Below are 17,835 nucleotides of genomic sequence, written 5' to 3'. Positions count from 1 at the left end.
AATCAAGAAGAAAGAAGGTTTGACAAAGAATGGGGGAGATATGTGGACTATCTAAAAATTATTGCACACATTAAATACATCAGCAGGATTAATTTAATATCAAGCAGTTAAAAGGTGATTTTGGAGGAATTGTAGAGAGTAACAAACAAAAGGAGTTAAGGGGGAGATGCAGTTTTTACAAGAAACCTAGGAAGGAGAGGAGGGAAGTCAATACAAGTATGTATGTAAACGTAATTGATTGTTATTGTTGTTAAACTGAAAAATGAAAATGAAAATGATCAAAAAGAGGAAAGGCTTACCTTGTGCCGTCTGTCAAGACTGTCAGGCACCGTAGGAATCAGAGCAAATGTCAATCTGCAGAAAACCTTATTGCTGTTTGATCCGATTCAGAGGTAAAACTTAGGGTTTCTCCAGTGAAAGCCCTGGGACAAAAAAACCCCAACAACAAAACTCTCAGACACAGAGCTTTAAAGCCCGGACCTGTGCCTAGAAACATGGCACAAAAGGAAGGCTGGATGAGCCCCAAACTGATCTCACTGGGATTTCACACAAAAGTCTACTCCTGGTTAGTTTTCTTCATCTCAGCAACCTAATTTGGGAGGATGAGATTGACTTTGTTAGACACCTGGGAATCATAAACCCTTACAGATCTACTCGAGCTCACCCAGGTAATCTGCCAGTAAATCTTGATTCAATATTCAGTGCATTCAGTATTGTGCACCCAATTTTGTGAAACTCCCTTCTGGCTGAGGTCAGATGGGGCCCCGCTCCCTGTTGACCTTCCAGCGCTTCATGAATACTTTCTTTTTAAAAAATGGAAGCAGGTTTTTAACTAGACTCTGATTTTATGGTTTAAATTCATTTTTAATTCACTTAAACTCATTGTTAGTCGACCATATGCCTCCCCCCACCACCAACACAAGCAGTATATAAATTGTGGCAATAAATAGTTTCTTCTCAACCCTAGTAAACATCGTGCATAATTTCACATGCCTTTGTCATGTCCTCCGTTACTTGCCTCACCTCCCTGTACTAAAATGCCTCAAGTTTTGAAATATTTCCTCTAAAGGGAGTTGTTCCAACCCCTGGAGCACTTTGGTTGAAATTTTGTGCACTTCAAAGCACACTTTTTGCATCTAGAAGGCCCCAGGTCCTCTTTCCATGAAAATGGATCCCAGATATCAGACCTGAGAAAGGCTCAACTCTGACTGTGGCCCTGCAGAGCTGCTGACTAGAGAATCTCAAGCCCAGTGCAATGGCCTAGTAGTAGAGAATATCTCACTAGTTGGGCTGATAAAGCAGTTTCAAACCCACTGAAACATCACTGTCACCCAGTAGCTCCCTTTAGCGCTAAATAATACAGTAAGGTTTATGGACATGCTGATATATAGTCCACAGTGCAAGATGACAGTGAAATTCCATCCCAGCAAATTATTTCACTCCTCTTCCCTGCTGTAATCACTTTCACATGGATCCCGCCGGGTCCTTACTAGTACATTTGCACAAGTGGGGCCAGTAACATAATGTTGCAGTATGCAGTGTTCTCATTCCATGCCCTTTTCCTGGACACACCATTCCATCCCCTTTCCCCATCCCCTGTTGTGTTCCAGACCAATAGGAAGCCAGCATTCTGTGCCTACTTGGCATGCTCAGTTCCCACTGATTGGTAGATCTTTTCCCCTTAGGGTTTTCTCCTATCTATCATGTGGGATGCGGGTGGCGCTGTGATATAAAATACTCAGCCTCTTGGGCTTGCCAATCAGAAAGTCGGTGGTTCAAATCCCCACGACGGAGCAAGCTCCCATTGCTCTGTCTCAGCTCCTGCCACCCTAGCCGTTCGAAAGCACACCAGTGCACGTAGATAAATAGGTCCCGCTGCAGCAGGAAGGTAAACACCATTTCCATGTGCTCTGGTTTCCGTCACAGTGTTCTGTTACACCAGAAGTGGTTTAGTCATGCTGACCACATGTCCCAGAAAGCTGTCTGCGGACAAATGCCAGCTCCCTTGGCCTGAAACGAGATGAGCAGCACGCTCTCCCCTATTCGCTCACGAGGCGGCGGCGCCACTTTATCTGCATATTCATGAGCTTATTTATTATTCATGAACTTTCCCGGGCCCCCCCAATATTTTTTATAAGTCCGCGTCCCTGACCGCAACCCCATAGTCGCCTTTGACTGGACGTAGCCATCCAGGGGTCCTTTACCTTTACCTTTTACTTATCATGTATGCAAGCATTAAGGTTCCCCTGAGTCTGCTGATACCTCGGTCTTGTGTGAGGACAGCATCATATTCAAAGAATGGACTCACTACTAGTGCATAAGCCAGCTTTTCCTGGTTCTTCCTAGCCATTCCCAAACTGATCTGATCCTTAGTGATCTCTCTCTCTCTCTCTCTCTCTCCTTCCCTGGCCTCCCTTTCCTACACCGCCAAAGTGGGGAGGGGGCACAATGCCCCATTGCATATTTAATTTCTCTTCATCCCAAAGCAAACGCATCTGATTCTATTCCTGTGGCAATTTCTGGAGTAATTACTTTGCTTTGTTTTGTTTGCACATACAGATGAAATTGCTCCCCAATTGGACCAGTTTCTCCCTTCCGCTGCTTCATGCTGGGAATGGTTAATCTGTGCTCTGTAGAACCAAATAACACAGCACTCAAATAGGGAACCAGTGAGGCTGCTTTAATCAAAAAATTGTGTTTGGGTGAAATCAAAGCAGTTTTTAGGAATCCAGCAGCTGTCCATAGAGGACATTTCCAATGCTAGAGATTTATTTATTTATGAAATAGATGTAGATATTGTGGTTAACGTGACTTTCTTTCCTTCATTGTGCAGCAGCAAGAGGACTAAGGCCACATTCACACAATAAATTCAAAGCACTATGATACTACTTTAAGCGGCCATAGCCCCCCCCCAAAGAATTCTGGGAGCTGTAGCTTGTTAAAGGAGCTGAGAAGTGTTAGGAGGCTCCTGTTCCTTTCACAGAGTTCCCTGTGAAGAGGGATTGGTTGTTGAACCATTCTGGGAATTGTATTTCTCTCAGGGGAACAGGGGTCTCCCAAAAACTCTCAGCACCCTTAACAAACTACAGTTCCCAGGATTCTTTGCAGTGGCTTCACAGTGCTCTAAATGTACGGTCCAAATGTGGCCTATGCCAGGATGCACTGGATTCTCTGCCAGCCCAGCTCCCCTCTCCCCCCCTCCTGAAATGCCTTGTTGCTGAAGTTTACAAAGGCAGTCGCCTCCGCCACAGCTGGGCGCAGATCCCTTTTGGCTCTTCCTCACTGGCAGAGGCTAGCAGTGCCAGACATTGCTAGACAGCAGGGACTCCACACACCCAAGTCCAAACCTAGCACAGCAGAGAGGATTGCTCCATCCGTGGCAGAGTACTAAAGCCACACTGGTGGTGACATTGTAATATTCAAATCTATGTCCCTCAATGCAGCCCGGCTCGCTTTGTGTATAAATATGTTGTTAAGCAGCCAACTAAATCCTAACTCCAGGTTGGTATTCTTAATTTCCACCAGGGACCATAGTAATAAGTTTGTCAGTCCCCCCCTCCCCTTTAACCAGTGAACTGTGACAGAATTATTTTGCAACTTAACAACTCTACAAATTATTCTCATTTCCACTCCGGCGTTACCCCCGCCGCCCGCCCCCGCCCCCCTCGCAGGGCTGATTTAACTAGTGTTAAGTATAAAACACTTTAGCGAGGTAAGCTTTGTGTAGTCACAAGAACTAGATTAATGCACATGGGTAATTTCTGGCACTGGTTAAATGCCTATAGTGCTGAACTTCGCAAGAGTAGGATTGATGAGTTCAGCCATTAGGTGCTGAAGTGTAGAGCTGCGAGAGACGGCTTGTTTCTTGTTTAAATTGAAATCATTTCAATTCATTTCCTTCTTGGTTGGACAGAAGCATGTTTTTCAATAGGGAGGAAATCTTGAGGGAATCCATTGACCCAGCCAGTCATATAATGCAAAAAGTTAATGGGCAAAAATGATATTCATCTGCAGTTTATAATAGCATTTTCTTATTCTTCTCCCTGCCGTCCCTTCTCCACCAACCCTCCGAACCTTACAAAAGCAAGCGTATAATAAGAGCAACAGCAAGGCTGTCCGAGTCACAACCTTTTAACAATTATCAGGTCTGTGGCAAAATAAAATTAAATTTAAGCAAAGGGGGGTGGGGTGGGGGGAACGGAACACCAATTTTGATGCTGAGATAACAAATTATAAATTATGGAAGTCAGAGGCACCAAACAACTTGTAAGCAACCGTCCCGTCTCTTAGCAACAAGCCGGGCGAAAGCTGCTTGTTGATACGACGAGAGCAGACAGGGTTGTTTTGCAGTGATTACCACCAAGGAACCAGGAACAACATTTTAACACCTGCCGCAGGGCACTGCTGCACCTAGCTATGCATCTCTCCAGTGGCCCACAAAGCCTGGGCTAGATGCCAGAAGGCTTCTGAGGCCTACCTCTCCACCGCAGCAGGCTGGGGGAAACAAAAAGGACCCCGGAGGAAAGATCAAAGAGGCAAAGTTCAGGTGTGTGATGCACCCGCGCCAGAGCTCTGTTCCTTTCAATACCCTTCCAGAAATTAGAAGCGATAGCAGGTTCCACTGCTTATACTTCCTCTCCTCCCATCAGCCATTCTTTCTTTTTTCTTTAACCTAGTGGCGGATGGAGCCACTTCAACTCCAGCACAAAGGCTACCGCCGTGTCAGGAATGCATCTGAAGACCAATGGATTCCGCTCACTTAGAACACCTTCAATGCACAGGGGATGTTTGACTATAGTTAATCAGTGTGTTCAGTTATTGTCTCAGCTGCTTTGGATCTAGCAGTTTTGCAGAGTCGTACTACGAGCAATGGGAAATTCACCCAGGCCCCGGGAGATCTAACCTTCCACCGAGTGTCAAGTGGATTCCCCAAGTGGATTTGCCTTATGCCTGACTTGCTAGCAGAAGTGCCGTGCTTATTTCTACAAATACGTGACCGGTTAAAGGACAGTAGCCAACACTCAAGAAGTATCCCAATCTTGCTAATAAGACTTGGAGCAACAAAGTGAATATTGCTTGGGTGAGGCAAGGTAGCCCAGTGTCCTATTGTATAATTGACAGTTCATGATCACTATGATTTTGTGCTGATAACTAGAAGGTCTAATCCAGCCTTTCTCAACTTTGAGATGGGCTACAGCTCCCATCGTTCCTAGCCAGCATGGCCAATGGTCAAGGGTGATGGGATTTGTAGTTCAAGAACACCTGGGGACCCAAGGTTGAGAAAGACTGGTCTAATCTCTGAATTGTCAGATTAGCGTAAAGCACAAACACACGGCAATGAAGAAGAATCCATGATGCAGAGCAAAAGGCCACCAGGTGAAGAGATTACTATAGAAATTTATTTAATGGGCATTGATGGCTTGAAGCCAATGGACTCCAGTTCAATCTAGCTGCCCAGTTTAATTATTCCAGTTTGACTCCTCCTTCCTTCCTGTCCTCTGAGGTTTCTAATTGAGTAACTATGAAGCACTGTTTTTGTTGAAGTTGTGTGAGTGTGTAAAGTTTCACCCAGTTTTTATGTCTGCATCATAGTTGCATATTATTTATGTCTTTGTCGTTCCTGTAGAAATATTTATTCCAAAATGTGTTGGGGCTAAAGTGGGGGGGATTGCGTGTGGTACATCTAGATGTTTTCCTCCTTTTCTTCCAGTTCTCACTGGGTTTACTCCCATACCCAGTGATCTACCATTTTATTTTCAACACATTTGCTCCTATGGAGAAAGAAAAAATGGCTGAGGATGGCAAGAAAAAATATTGCTGAGGATGGCAATATTATTGGCCACAGCAAGCCTTCCTCTTCACCACTGAGAGTGGGATTCTGCTTATACCAGGCTCCTTGCAAATAAATATAAGGGCTCTCTCAGGCACAGACCCTATCTTATTTATTTTTTATTTATTTTTAATAATGTGTACCTCACCTAATCTGCAAAGAAATTCAGCAAGGGGGCTTTCAATCCAAAGCAGTAGTAATATATATATGACAGTTCTCCATTAAAATTGCAAACACTAACATTAAAGCAAGGGCCCGCTGCACAACTTTTTAAAAACAGCCCCCCAAGTAGTGTTGAGGACTGACTTGGAATGGATTTTTCTGAAAAAGCACAATGCGGAGCTTATTCATGCAGATTCCCTGCCACCAAGTACCACTTTGCTCCTTGATCTCGACAAGAAGTGTGTTACATTTTACCAGTTATGCTAAAAATACAAACAATTCTCACCTATTATATGCATTATAATGCACATAAAAATTGTCAGATATTATAAGCATATACAGTGGTACCTCTAGTTATGAACTTAGTTCGTTCCAGAGGTCTGTTCCTAACCTGAAACTGCTCTTAACTAGAGGTGTGCTTTCGCTAATGGGGCCTCTTGCTGCCGCTGCGCCACCGGCACACGATTTCCGTTCTCATCCTGGGGCAAAGTTCTCAACTCGAGGTAACTCTTCCAGGTTAGTGGAGTTTGTAACCTGAAGCGTTTGTAACCAGAGGCGTTTGTAACTCGAGGTACCACTGTACACTCCAGTTTTCCCAAAGAAACCAGCTCAGAGAATCATACAATCATCGAGTTGCTGGGTTGGAAGGGACCCAAGGGTCATCTAGTCCAACCCTCTGCAAAGCAGGAATATCAACTAAAGCATCCATGACAAATGGCCATTCAAACTCTGTGTGATGGTCTGGGATTCAGACTCGGAGGCTGAACCTGAGGAATCCCAGCCTGCACAGGATTCCCCACCTCCAGAACCAGCTGAGCCGGGGCTGGGGCTTGAGCCTGAAGGGTCCTCACCTGTGCTGGAACCTCAGGTGCAGGAACCAGCTGAGTCTGCTCTGGCTCCTGAGGTGATGGAGGACCCATTGCCTGCAGGTGCTCCACTCTCAGCCCCGTCAGGGGAGGCTGAGGTTGCCTTTGGGTCTGGTAACCCTTCAGCCTCTCCTGAGCTGCAGAGGCTCAGGGCAGAGAGAAGGAGGGAACTAAGTTCCCGCAGGAGGAGTGCTCGCCTCCAGGCCAGGAGAGGTGAGTCACCTGTGGACTGGGGCTGCCCTATGCCTCAGGGCAGATAAAGTTGCAGGAGCAATGTTGTTGTTAGCCAGTTCCTGCCTTCACCCTGTCCTGCCAGATCTTCTGACTCCCTGCCTTGGACCCAGCTTCAGCTTTGACAGACGGCCTCAATACTGCACCCTCGACCTTGGACTGGACTCAGACCATGCCTCACGGAAACCCACGGAACCAGCACACTCTGTTTAAAAGGAAAGAGAATCTCTAGCTCCAAAGAAGTCTGTTCCATCGTCCAGCATCTCTTACTGTCAGAAAGTCCTTCCTGTTGTTTTGTCAGAATCTCCTTTCCTGTAACTTGAAGCCATTGGTATGGATCCTACCTCCCAGAGTAGGAGAAAATAAGCTTGCTCTAACTTCCATGTGACAGCCCTTGAGCCCATGATACCTTACAATGATGAGTCTTTTGTGAGCATCCTATTATCTGTATTTCTGGACAGAGGCTGTCAATCTTGCACAAAATGCATAGCCATTACTTATTTGTTGCATAGATTTCTTTCCTCGGAGAGAGTGCTTCTGTCTCATTCCAGGTTTGTCGCATCCCCACCCCCAACCCCACCCCCGGTGGTAAAATACCAAAATTTTGTTGCTGAGAAAATGCATGTTTCCCAATAACATCCACTGCGATCGTGAATGTTTCTGGAATGTGTTTGACATGTGTTACAGGACCCTATTGGATTAAGGGTGCAATAAATATCCACAGTGCCTGGTTTCTGAAATGAAAATGGCACATTCTCAGCTATGGACACACTTCCCAAATAAAGAAATGGCTTTCTGAAAAGTTATTGCAGGCCAGGGTGAGTTGGGGGCGGGATGGAAAGGTGCAGGCGTGCTGCACAGATGTTGCTCAATTAAGCCAATTTCACAGAAAGGAGGAAGGCTCTCTTTTCTTTTCTCTAGCCCTGTTTCTCTTCTTTTCTTTTGCAACACCTCGGCACCACATGCAATAACAAGCCAGTCAGCACTTTGAAGGGGAAATGGCACACGGTTGCTTCTAGCAGCAAATTAACCATTTGAAGAAATAATAAGAATCCCACCCTCGTAACTATTATATATCTGCTTTTGTGAATAAAGGTCCCAAGCACATATGTCACTTTCTGCTTAAGTAGCAGTACCAGCAGAAATAGCACAGGATGTTTGACATGTCTCCCTGTATTGGTCATGTTATGCATGCAGTGGTCTGTGTTCGCCTGAGCTAGAATCTGGACTAGGATTCAGAGCCATGTGTTTTGATTCGATACATGATGTCCAATCACATAGTACTGTCAGGGTTTGGGCTACTAGCATTGGCTCTTAAGCTCTGGGTTACAATTCGTAGCTTGGGGGTTTAAACAGCCAATCACGTTGAGAGTGGGAGTGGCCCAGGCCTTCAGAAATGCATATAAGCAGTTGTTTTGCCCCTGTTTGACAGTCCTGTTCTGTTCACAATCAGGTCAATAAAGTCTCTTGCTTGTTATCACTGTGACCCGCCTCGCAGAAACCTACGTACTCTTCAGGTAATGAACTATGGTGTTCTTAATGATGAGAGACACTCTCCTGCTCCCCTGTACCTTTTGGTGGCACTTTGAATCAGGGATAGAGCACCAGAGGCATTTCAGATGGTTTTGGGCAACAATGCCATGCTAGATGGGGCTGATGGGAATTATAGTCTAGTGCTACCGGTTCCCTACTCCTGCTTTAGAGAGTGGATTTGGAAAACCAAACTACTGGCCAGTGGCTAATCTCCCTTTCCTGAGCAAGGTTCTGGAGTGAGTGGTCACAGACCGGATCCATGTGCTTTTGGAAGAAACTGATTTTCTGGATCCATTTCAATTGGGGTTTAGGCCCAGTTTTGGCACAGAAACTGCTTTGGTCGCCATGCATGATGACCTCTGTTGAGAGAGAGACAAGGGAAACATGTCCCTGTTAATTCTCCTCGACCTCTCAGCAGCTTTCGATACCACTGACCATGGTATCCTTCTGGAGCGAACTAGGATTGGGTGGCACCACTTTGCTGTAGTTCCAGTCCTATGTGGATGGTTGCTCGCAGAGGGTGTTGCTTGGGGGATGCTTTTCAACCCCATGGAACCTTCAGCTTGGGATTCCGCAGGGCTCAATCCTATCCCCCTATCCCCCTATCCCCCTACCCCCACCACTGGGTGGGGTTATCTGGAGGTTTGTTGTCAGCAGTATGCCGATGACACTCAACTCTGTTTATCCTTTACATCTGCAGGTGAGGCAGTGGAAGTGCTGGACCAGTGTCTTGCCTCAGTTATGGACTGGATGAGAGCCAACAAACTGAAACTCAATTCATATAAGACTGGGGCACTCTTGGTGATTGTTTCCCTAGACCAGATGGTCTTGATGGTGTTACACTTCCCCTGAAGGAGCAGTCAGCTAGTGCAGAATTCAGCGGCCAGGTTCCTCACCAGAGCAAGACGGTTTAAGCATATTACACCGATCCTGGTCTGACTGCACTGGCTACCAAATAGTTTCCGGGCCCAATTCAAAGTGCTGCTTTTGACCTATAAAGCCTTAAATGGCTCAGGACTGCAACACCTCAAGGACCACCTCTTTCCATGTGAACCTACCCGGACCCTGAGATCATCTTATGAGGCCCTCCTTCGTGTGCCTCCTCCTTGAGAGGTCTGGAGGGGGGCAACATGAGAACGGGGCCTTCTCTGCAGTGGCTCTCCATCTGTGGAATGCTCTCCCCAGGGAAGTTCGCCTGGTGCCTTCATTATACACCTTTAGGCACCAGGCAAAGACTTTCCTTTTTAACCAGGCCTTGGTTTGATTTGATTTCCATCCTGTGCCCTTTTAAAATGTTGGGGTTTGGGGATGTGTGTTATTGGGTTGTTGTTTTTATTTTGATTATATATTTTGTGGTTTTATATTATGATTTTGTTCTGTGAACTGCCCTGAGACCTCCGGGTATAGGGCGATATATAATTTCAATAGATGATGATGATGATGATGATGATGATGACGATGAAAGGCCCACCCTGCCATGCTGCTGAGTAAAACCATAAGGAGAGCCTGCTGGATCAGGCCAATGGCCCACCTAGTCCAGCATCCTGTTCTCACTATGACCAGCCAGATACTTGTGCGAAGGCTACAAACACAATCTGAGCACAAGAGCAACTGGTTACAGTTTGCATGGGGTTTGGGGGCATGAGGAATAGATGAGGTGGAGGATTGGTATCTGAAGCATTTAAACTGGTGATAAGGACAATCGGGCAGCAAGATTTCTTGGGCCAGTACCAAAGTCATTACTGCTGTGAAGGGGCAATATAGAAAGAGCAGCGTGTGCCTACACTGTGACAGCCCTACCCATTTAGCTTCAATTTCTGCAACCCATGGAGGCTCCCTGCACAATTAAGAGTCCTGGAAAAGAAGGGTTCTGAATCGCACAGGGTGCTTCCACAAATAGAAAAAGGATGCCCACTTCACCAGAACATTTTGGTGAATTTTCATGAGGACTTATAAAAATAATAAAAAAAATCATAAGCTGATGTGGAACTGAACTTCAGATTGGGGGGGGGGGGCAAAGAAACTGTAATTGGCATGTTCACACATATACACACACAGCTGAAAAAAATTCATGTTGAACACAATGCCAAATTATTCTCTGCCCTAAGCAACAATAATTTGTCATGTATGGACCTTTTGGTTTGTTTTCCTCAATTTAATCCACGGCCCTTCTCTAGCAAAATGGAGAGCTGCAAGCTGGTTTACAAACAGGAGCAGATCTATTTCCCCATGACACAAACACTACTTCTCTCCACCAGCCCTTAATTGCAGAGGAAGTTTACTGCACTTTTGTCGCTGGTTTAGGCTTGCACCAAGTATTGCACTAAGGGAGAAGTCTGGGGCTTTTCTGTCATTGGCAAGGCCCTAAGGCTCACCAGGCAGGAGTGGGTTTCCTCCACTGCTTCCCCCTCCACAACTTACCGGTGGCCAATTTGAATGCGGAGCCCTACACACAACACATCCTCCTTCTGTGAGATAGTTTTAACATAGTACCTCCAGGCTCTACCATCCCAGAATGCCGTGCGACACCCTGGCAGTAGTTCAGCTGAAGACTAAACATTTGGCTCGCTGACAGCAGAGCTGCCAAGAGTTGGCAACAGGAGACTCAAAGGGAAGCAGCAGGCTGCTAAACCCTTTCACATTTTTAATTAGATCCACACACCCATGTCTTTGAGCTATCATAAATATACAGATGACACAGAGAACATTATTTAGGGGGTAAAACACACACACACATGCACACACACACACACATGCGCGCGCACACATTGTGCTGTGGTATCTCTTACCTTATTAAAATAATTTACCTACAGCGAGGTGGGGGAGGAGAGGGAGCTGTGTGACATTTCGCACCGATCGCTGCCTGTGACTACAGTACATTTTGTCCTGCCTGCCTTGTATGTACGCAGGTCTCTGGAATAACTGACACCTAGACTTAGGAGCTGCAATAGCATCGCCAGGAGAGGGCATTATCAGCACCAACTCTAATATGTAATTTCCCAGCAGAACGATAGATCCAAGCTTTAAGTATTCTTGAGTGTGTGCCTTGCTACAGTGATATTGTTGTTAATCCTCCTTATTCCCTTTCTCGCTCCTGCTATCCGAACTTTCCCGGAGACACTGAAAGGAATGCAGGGGATTGTAATATTTTTTTTTAGCTTTCCTCCGGAATCCCTGCTCACACACCTTACCAGATCCTTCCTTTCTTTCTTTTATCTCCTTTCTGCAGAGCTTGCCCTCTCGGAGTTAGTTTCAAGAAGAGAGTGCTTAAAATCAGTAGGGTTTTTGAGTGACCTGTGTGTTAATGTCAATGTGAAACTTCTTAGAACATGACAGTACAGCACAAGCGGCTCCAAATTAAATGTCCTTTGAATTCTAACTGCATTGCCGTCTTCTTGTTTTCTCCTTGTTTACTTGGTTTTCAAACCATGCACATTTAATATAGGGCATGTTAGGATTGTCACTGGAGTTTTTCCTAAATTCAGTTTAAAAAATGGGGTTTGTTTCTCATGTGAAACATATTAAGAATCTGAAGGGAAAATGTTTGTGTGGAGGGAATGTTCTTGCAAAAGTCTCAGGATATTCATGTGTCTAAGTGCTGCCAAGTGGTCACCCTGCACCCATGAGTGCCTGCAACAGTGTTGGGGAACTTTTGACCTGGAGCTTCCATCAGCCTCGGCCAGCCAACCTCAGGGATGATGGGAGCTGAAGTCTAGCAACATCTAGAGCAGTGTTTCCCAAACTTGGGTCTCCAGCTGTTTTTTGGAATACAACTCGCATAATTCCTAGCTAGCAAGACCAGTGGTGAGGAGGGATGGTGGGAATTGTAGTCTGAAAACAGCTAGAGACCCAAGTTTGGGAAACACTGATCTAGATGGGGATAGGTTCCATCTCTCTGGCTTATGTGGCCACCAAGCTTTGCCTGAACTGAATTTCAAAGTTACTACAGAGATTCTTCCACAGGCAAAGCATCTTGGTTATATAGTTTCAATAAGGCCAGCTTGTTTCCTGTATTTCCAGGCAAGTGTGTAAACCAAAATTGCAACAAAATTTGGTAGCCTCTTCATGGACAAAACATTTGGGAATTTTCAAAGTAGGCCAAATGAGTTTTGATAGGAATCAGAAACAGTGTGGGGGTTTGGGGGAATTTGAGGGGAGGGGGAGGGATACACCCCATCCCTGGTTAGTTGCCAGGTTTGCCTGAAGCAAATTTCAGCACAAACTTGAATGTTCCTCTTAGTGCAAAGCATTCAAATAATCCTGAAAGAAACCAAAATTACAACCACCTGCTTGCCCATCTTTGATGGATACATTTCAGTATTTGCTGCCTGAGTGAGGAAGTAGGCTTAGATCACTCTTGGGGGAGGGGGATATTCCTTGGACTCAGCTGATTGGAGCAATTGCAAGCCTGTGTCCCAGTGACTAGCTTTGTGATCTTTTTTGAGCAGTTATGGGCTACCTTCACTTCTGGAAAATTTGAGAAATAATATGCAAGGCTCCATTCTTTAGCTTCCAAGTTGACTTCAACGTACTAGTTAGGGTGGTCAATTTTGCACTCACTGTCGAAAAAGAAAAAAAATGCATCGCACCAAAAAGAGGGGAACAGAGGACACTGATAGGCACAGAATTTACAAATGGTGATTTATATTTATAGATGGCAATGGAGAAATAATTCCTATAATTTAAGGACATAAATAGTGCATGCTACCCTAGAAGAGAATACTGTGAGCAGGTAATCTGTAGGTGAGCAGCTTCAAGGTCCCTGCACACCCTTTTTTTTTTTGTAGAGTTCTTTATCTTTTACTCCCTTTAAAAAGAGCACACCTTCAGAGCACTGTCCTCTGTTATCCTTTCAGAATAGAGGGTTGTCCTCTTTAAAGCATTATGATGTAGCCCCCATAATGCTGGTAGATATTTAAAGCCCTAGTGCTGGTAGATATTGAGAGTTAAGCAGGGCCTTGTCATGCCACCCCAATACTTTCCTGCTTCCTTAGACCAGCAGATTGAGTGTTGATCTGCCTCCCATCCTTTGTGTCAGCAAACAATAGTGTCCTACAGGACAGGTTGCAGATTCGTGGGGCTACAAATAAAATTAAAGAAGCTCATTTTGTTGCTGCTGCTGCTGCTGCTGTTTTGACCTGGAAAGCTGACACACAGTGCAACCTTGCATCTCCCTTGTTATGAAGTCTTCACATCGCTGTTCCGAACAGAAACTGTAGCTGTATCATCAACCTGCAGCAAGAAAGAGACAAGCACAAAGCATGTTTGTTACTGGGACCCCCAAGGGGTTGAGTTTTCCTTCTTGTACTTTTCCTAATTTTAAAGAAAATTTAACAAGGAAATGAAATACTTGAAATGCTGGGAGGAAATGAAGGATCACATGCAATCCCGCCTCTGAGCACAAATTTTATAAATAGACACTCTGGCAAACATCAAAGAAATTGCTGCAGAGAGAAACTAACTGATCATGTATATTTTACATTGCCCGTTTATTCTGAACAGAGTTAGCCCCATACTGCCAGTTAACTCTGAAAGAGCAAGTAAAACACTGCCCACTTGGGACATTAGAAAATTCTCTTCTCCTTTCCCCCTCAGACCATATGTATTCTTCCTCCAATCCATTAATTGAACACAGACACACTTTACATAACCTGTATACATAATCTGAAAAGCATGGGCAAAATGAATTGACCTAAGCTAATGAAATATTCCTAGAGGCATCTAGAGGCAAGGAAACCAAGGGCACTAATGGGACAAAATAAAGTAGCTGAATGTAAGAAAAGCCTTGGTGGTTCAAGCCAAAAGCCACTGTAGCCCAGTATCTTGTTCTCACAATTGCTTTTGTTGAACTCATTCCCAACTTTATGAAACCTTTTTCTTCTGAAAGAACGCAGTGAAGTTTGAATGCTCCCTCAGCAAGAGAAATGTGTGTCCCATTCTCCATTTAGTTAATCATGTTCTCTGGAACCAACATGGCAGTCACATTCTAAACCAGGGATGCCCAACTTCTGCATTCTTGAGGGCCACGCCTATTTCCAGATGAAAAGGAACCAAAAGAGTATTTTGTCATCCAACCACGTGTTGTTTGGCTCTATAGCAGGCGTGGGGGAAATTTGGGCATCCAGAATTCTAACTCCCCTCAACCCCAGTAAGTCAGGGATGGTGGGAGTTGTATCTCATTGATAACTGGAGAGCCAAAGGTTCCCCTCTCCTGCTCTGTAGGAAAGCTCGCACCACCCACACACCCCCTAAACACATTATTTCTCTACAGTTTGGAATGGTGACTGAAAGGAAGATGGATTTCAGACCAAGATGGAGAACTGAGGCAGTGGAGAAAGGCCAAAAGTCAGAAGAAATGCTAAGAGTGTAATTAAGTCTTGAAATTGGAGGCAGGGGGACTCTCATAAATCCTCAGAACCATGCTGGCCAGTTGGTTCCCTTCTACCCCAAAAGGATGCTAAGGAAGCAGTCGTTGTTTCAGTCAAGAGATTTCCGAACTGAAAATTGCATAGGTATTTCCTTGGCCATAAAAAAAAAAATGGAAAGGAAAGGAAACAGGGAAAAGATCTGCCTCTAAATAGTAGATGTCTGTTTCTTATTAATAAAGATGCAAAAACCAGGAGCTAATTTCATTGAGACTAAAACAATTTATCCCTCTGGCTAATCTCTTGCTGGAAGGAAACCGTCTCAGGTGAGTAATGTTACTCAAATGAGTAACATTTCATGCCTTGACCATCATTTGACACAGAGCAAAACAGTAAGCATCTAATTAGTACCACAGAAATCTGGCTCACATATGTGTAAGCGCTGAACTCTTTAAAGAAACCATACTGGTTATGAATCCTTGAAAATAAAACATACGAGACTGAAAGAGGATCAACTCCTTCTCACTTTTTTATTTTTCTTGGGGGAAATAATCTCCTTTTTCACATTTGTAATGAAAGGGGCAGAGTTTAAGGATAGAGAAGAATTTTGTATAGGTCCACATTTTTCAATGACCTAACCTAATTTGTGTTGGAAATGCAACAGCAGAGATCATTCCGTGTGTAAGTAGAGGACTAGCATGTGTGGCTTTGTTTTGTTTCATCTTCATCAGAGATCTCTTCTTGTGTTCCCATGTATAATACGTGTTTTATCTCTCTCCGTGATACTGAGGGAGGAAATCAAACAGTGTCAACATAGGGAGAAGAAAGATGGACAGGTAAGCATTGCCATGTCTCTCTGTCCTTGGTACCTACCCTGGAAAAGTTGAAGAAATAAGCAAAGCAACATAGAAGGCAGCTTTGGCAACTCCACCCAAGCAATCTGGGCAGCTGCCCAGGGCCCTGGCACTGCGAAGGGGCCCACAGGCATCTTTCTGCATGGGCCCTGACACAGCTCCTTCTGTCAGGATGAATGTGAACGACACAGCAGCTCACAAAGCCAAGTGCAAGAACAAAAGTAAATTATCAGCGTGCCCTGAATCTCTGATGCCGTTCCAAAACTTGGACCCCACTGGCAACAGAGGCTGAAATTTTGAAGGTCTTTTCCTCAAGGCCCATGGATTCCTGGAGCTGGGCCTTATAGGAGGGTGGGCAGAGAGGGTAAGGAAATCCAATATGGAATCAATGGAACAGTTACTGCTTCTTCCATCTATGCTAGGACTAAGAGTAACAGATGGACCACACGCTGCATCCAAGACGTCAAGGCCTTTCCTACAGCCACCACAGGGCAACTCACCATGAGCCAGTCATTGTGGATGGAGACTACAGACCATGAGTTGGCCCAGTCTTGCTTTAAGGGGCCTGGATGCCTAAGGAATGGATTGCTGAACCACCTGTTCAATGGAATGGTGAGCCAGTCAATTGCTGTTCCAGCATCAAAAAATGGCAGGGTAACATGAGAAATGATCATACTGTGTGTCATACACTCCATTTAAAGCAGGAATGGGGAAGCTGTCTCCAGATGTTTTCTTGGATGACTACAACTCCCATCATCCGTGACTATTGGCTGTGCTGGCCGGGGTCAATGGAAGTTGGAGTCCAACAAGATCTGCCTGAAATGCTCCTTTGGATGTTACTTATAGTGGCACAGGAATAGTGTCAACATAACTATTTCCAGCTTATTGTAATAGTGGTGGAAGTCCATCTTGGGGGGGGGGGGTACTCCACTTTCTACATCAGCCTAGACACTTTTGATTACAGTAGTAACTACGGCTACAAACTTAATTCATTCCAGAGGTCCATTTGTAACCCGAAACCATTCTTAACATGAGGCGCGCTTTCGCTAATGGTGCCTCCTGTTGCTGCTGCACCGCTGGCGCACGACTTCCGCTCGCATCCCAGGACAAAGTTCATAAAAAGCGGCATCTACTTAGCGGAGCTCGTAATCCGAAGCATTTGTAAGGAGGGCAGTACGTAACACGAGGTTCCACTGTATTCTTGTCATGGATGTCTGGTGTTTTTTGAGCAGTGCGAGAAGTAGTCACATGACAGGCACTCCCATGCCTCTAAAAAAATTGGACCATAGAGTTGGAAGGAACCGTGGGGGCCATCTAGTCCATCCCCTGCAATGCAGGAATCCTTTTTGCCCAGCGTAGGGCTCAAACACACGATCCTGAGATTCAAGTCCTTTCAACTAGAAGAAGTAGGAATTGGACCTGGAACCGCCTACAAGCAAAGCATGTGCTCTACAACTGCAGTTAATAATAATAATAATAATAATAATAATAATAATAATAATAATAATTTATTATTTATACCCCGCCCATCTGGCTGAGTTTCCCCAGCCACTCTGGGGAATCAAGTGTTAAAAACAGTACAGTTTTACATATTAAAAACTTCCCTGAACAGGGCTGCCTTAAGATGTCTTCTGAATGTCAGGTAGTTATTTATCTCTTTGACATCTGATGGGAGGGCGTTCCACAGGGTGGGTGCCACTACTGAGAAGTCCCTCTGTATGGTTCCCTGTAGCCTCACTTCTCGCAATGAGGGAACCGCCAGAAGGCCCTCGGCGCTGGATCTCAGTGTCCGGGCTGAACGATGGGGGTGGAGACGCTCCTTCAGGTTATAAGGAAGACCATAAAAAGATCCGGGTGGACCAGGCCAATGGTCCATCTAACCGAGCATCCTGTTGTTGTTGTGGCCAGCCGAATGCCTCTGCGAAACCTGCAAGCAGGACCTGAGCACAAGAGCACTCTCCCCTTCCGAAGTTTTCAGCAAATGGTGTTCAAAA

At 45.1% G+C, this 17,835-nt stretch overlaps 2 long non-coding RNA genes across 3 annotated transcripts in view; one reads left to right on the top strand and one right to left on the bottom strand.

Moving 5' to 3' along the window:
- LOC310685869 overlaps positions 1 to 12,001 on the top strand; it is a 63,546-nt gene extending 51,545 nt beyond the window's left edge. Inside the window, exons 3-4 of one of the 2 annotated variants that reach the window (XR_014515577.1) lie at positions 8,543 to 8,606; positions 9,323 to 12,001. This is a non-coding gene — a long non-coding RNA (uncharacterized lncRNA). The remainder of the gene's footprint in view (positions 1 to 8,542; positions 8,607 to 9,322) is intronic. The other variant, XR_014515576.1, reaches the window with a different exon arrangement.
- Positions 12,002 to 13,249: 1,248 nt separating this feature from the next.
- LOC310697665 lies at positions 13,250 to 16,426 on the bottom strand. The gene is made up of 2 exons (XR_014521146.1): positions 16,342 to 16,426; positions 13,250 to 13,854 (listed from the first exon to the last, which is right to left on the bottom strand). It is a non-coding gene; the product is annotated as an uncharacterized lncRNA (long non-coding RNA).
- Between the last annotated feature and the right edge of the window lie 1,409 nt (positions 16,427 to 17,835).

This window comes from Podarcis liolepis (assembly GCF_965112155.1).
Source record: "Podarcis liolepis genome assembly, chromosome: 1".
Taxonomy (NCBI): Eukaryota; Metazoa; Chordata; class Lepidosauria; order Squamata; family Lacertidae; genus Podarcis; species Podarcis liolepis.
The sequence above is the reverse complement of the archived record's forward strand: the minus strand, read 5'-3'. Positions and strand labels throughout refer to the sequence as shown.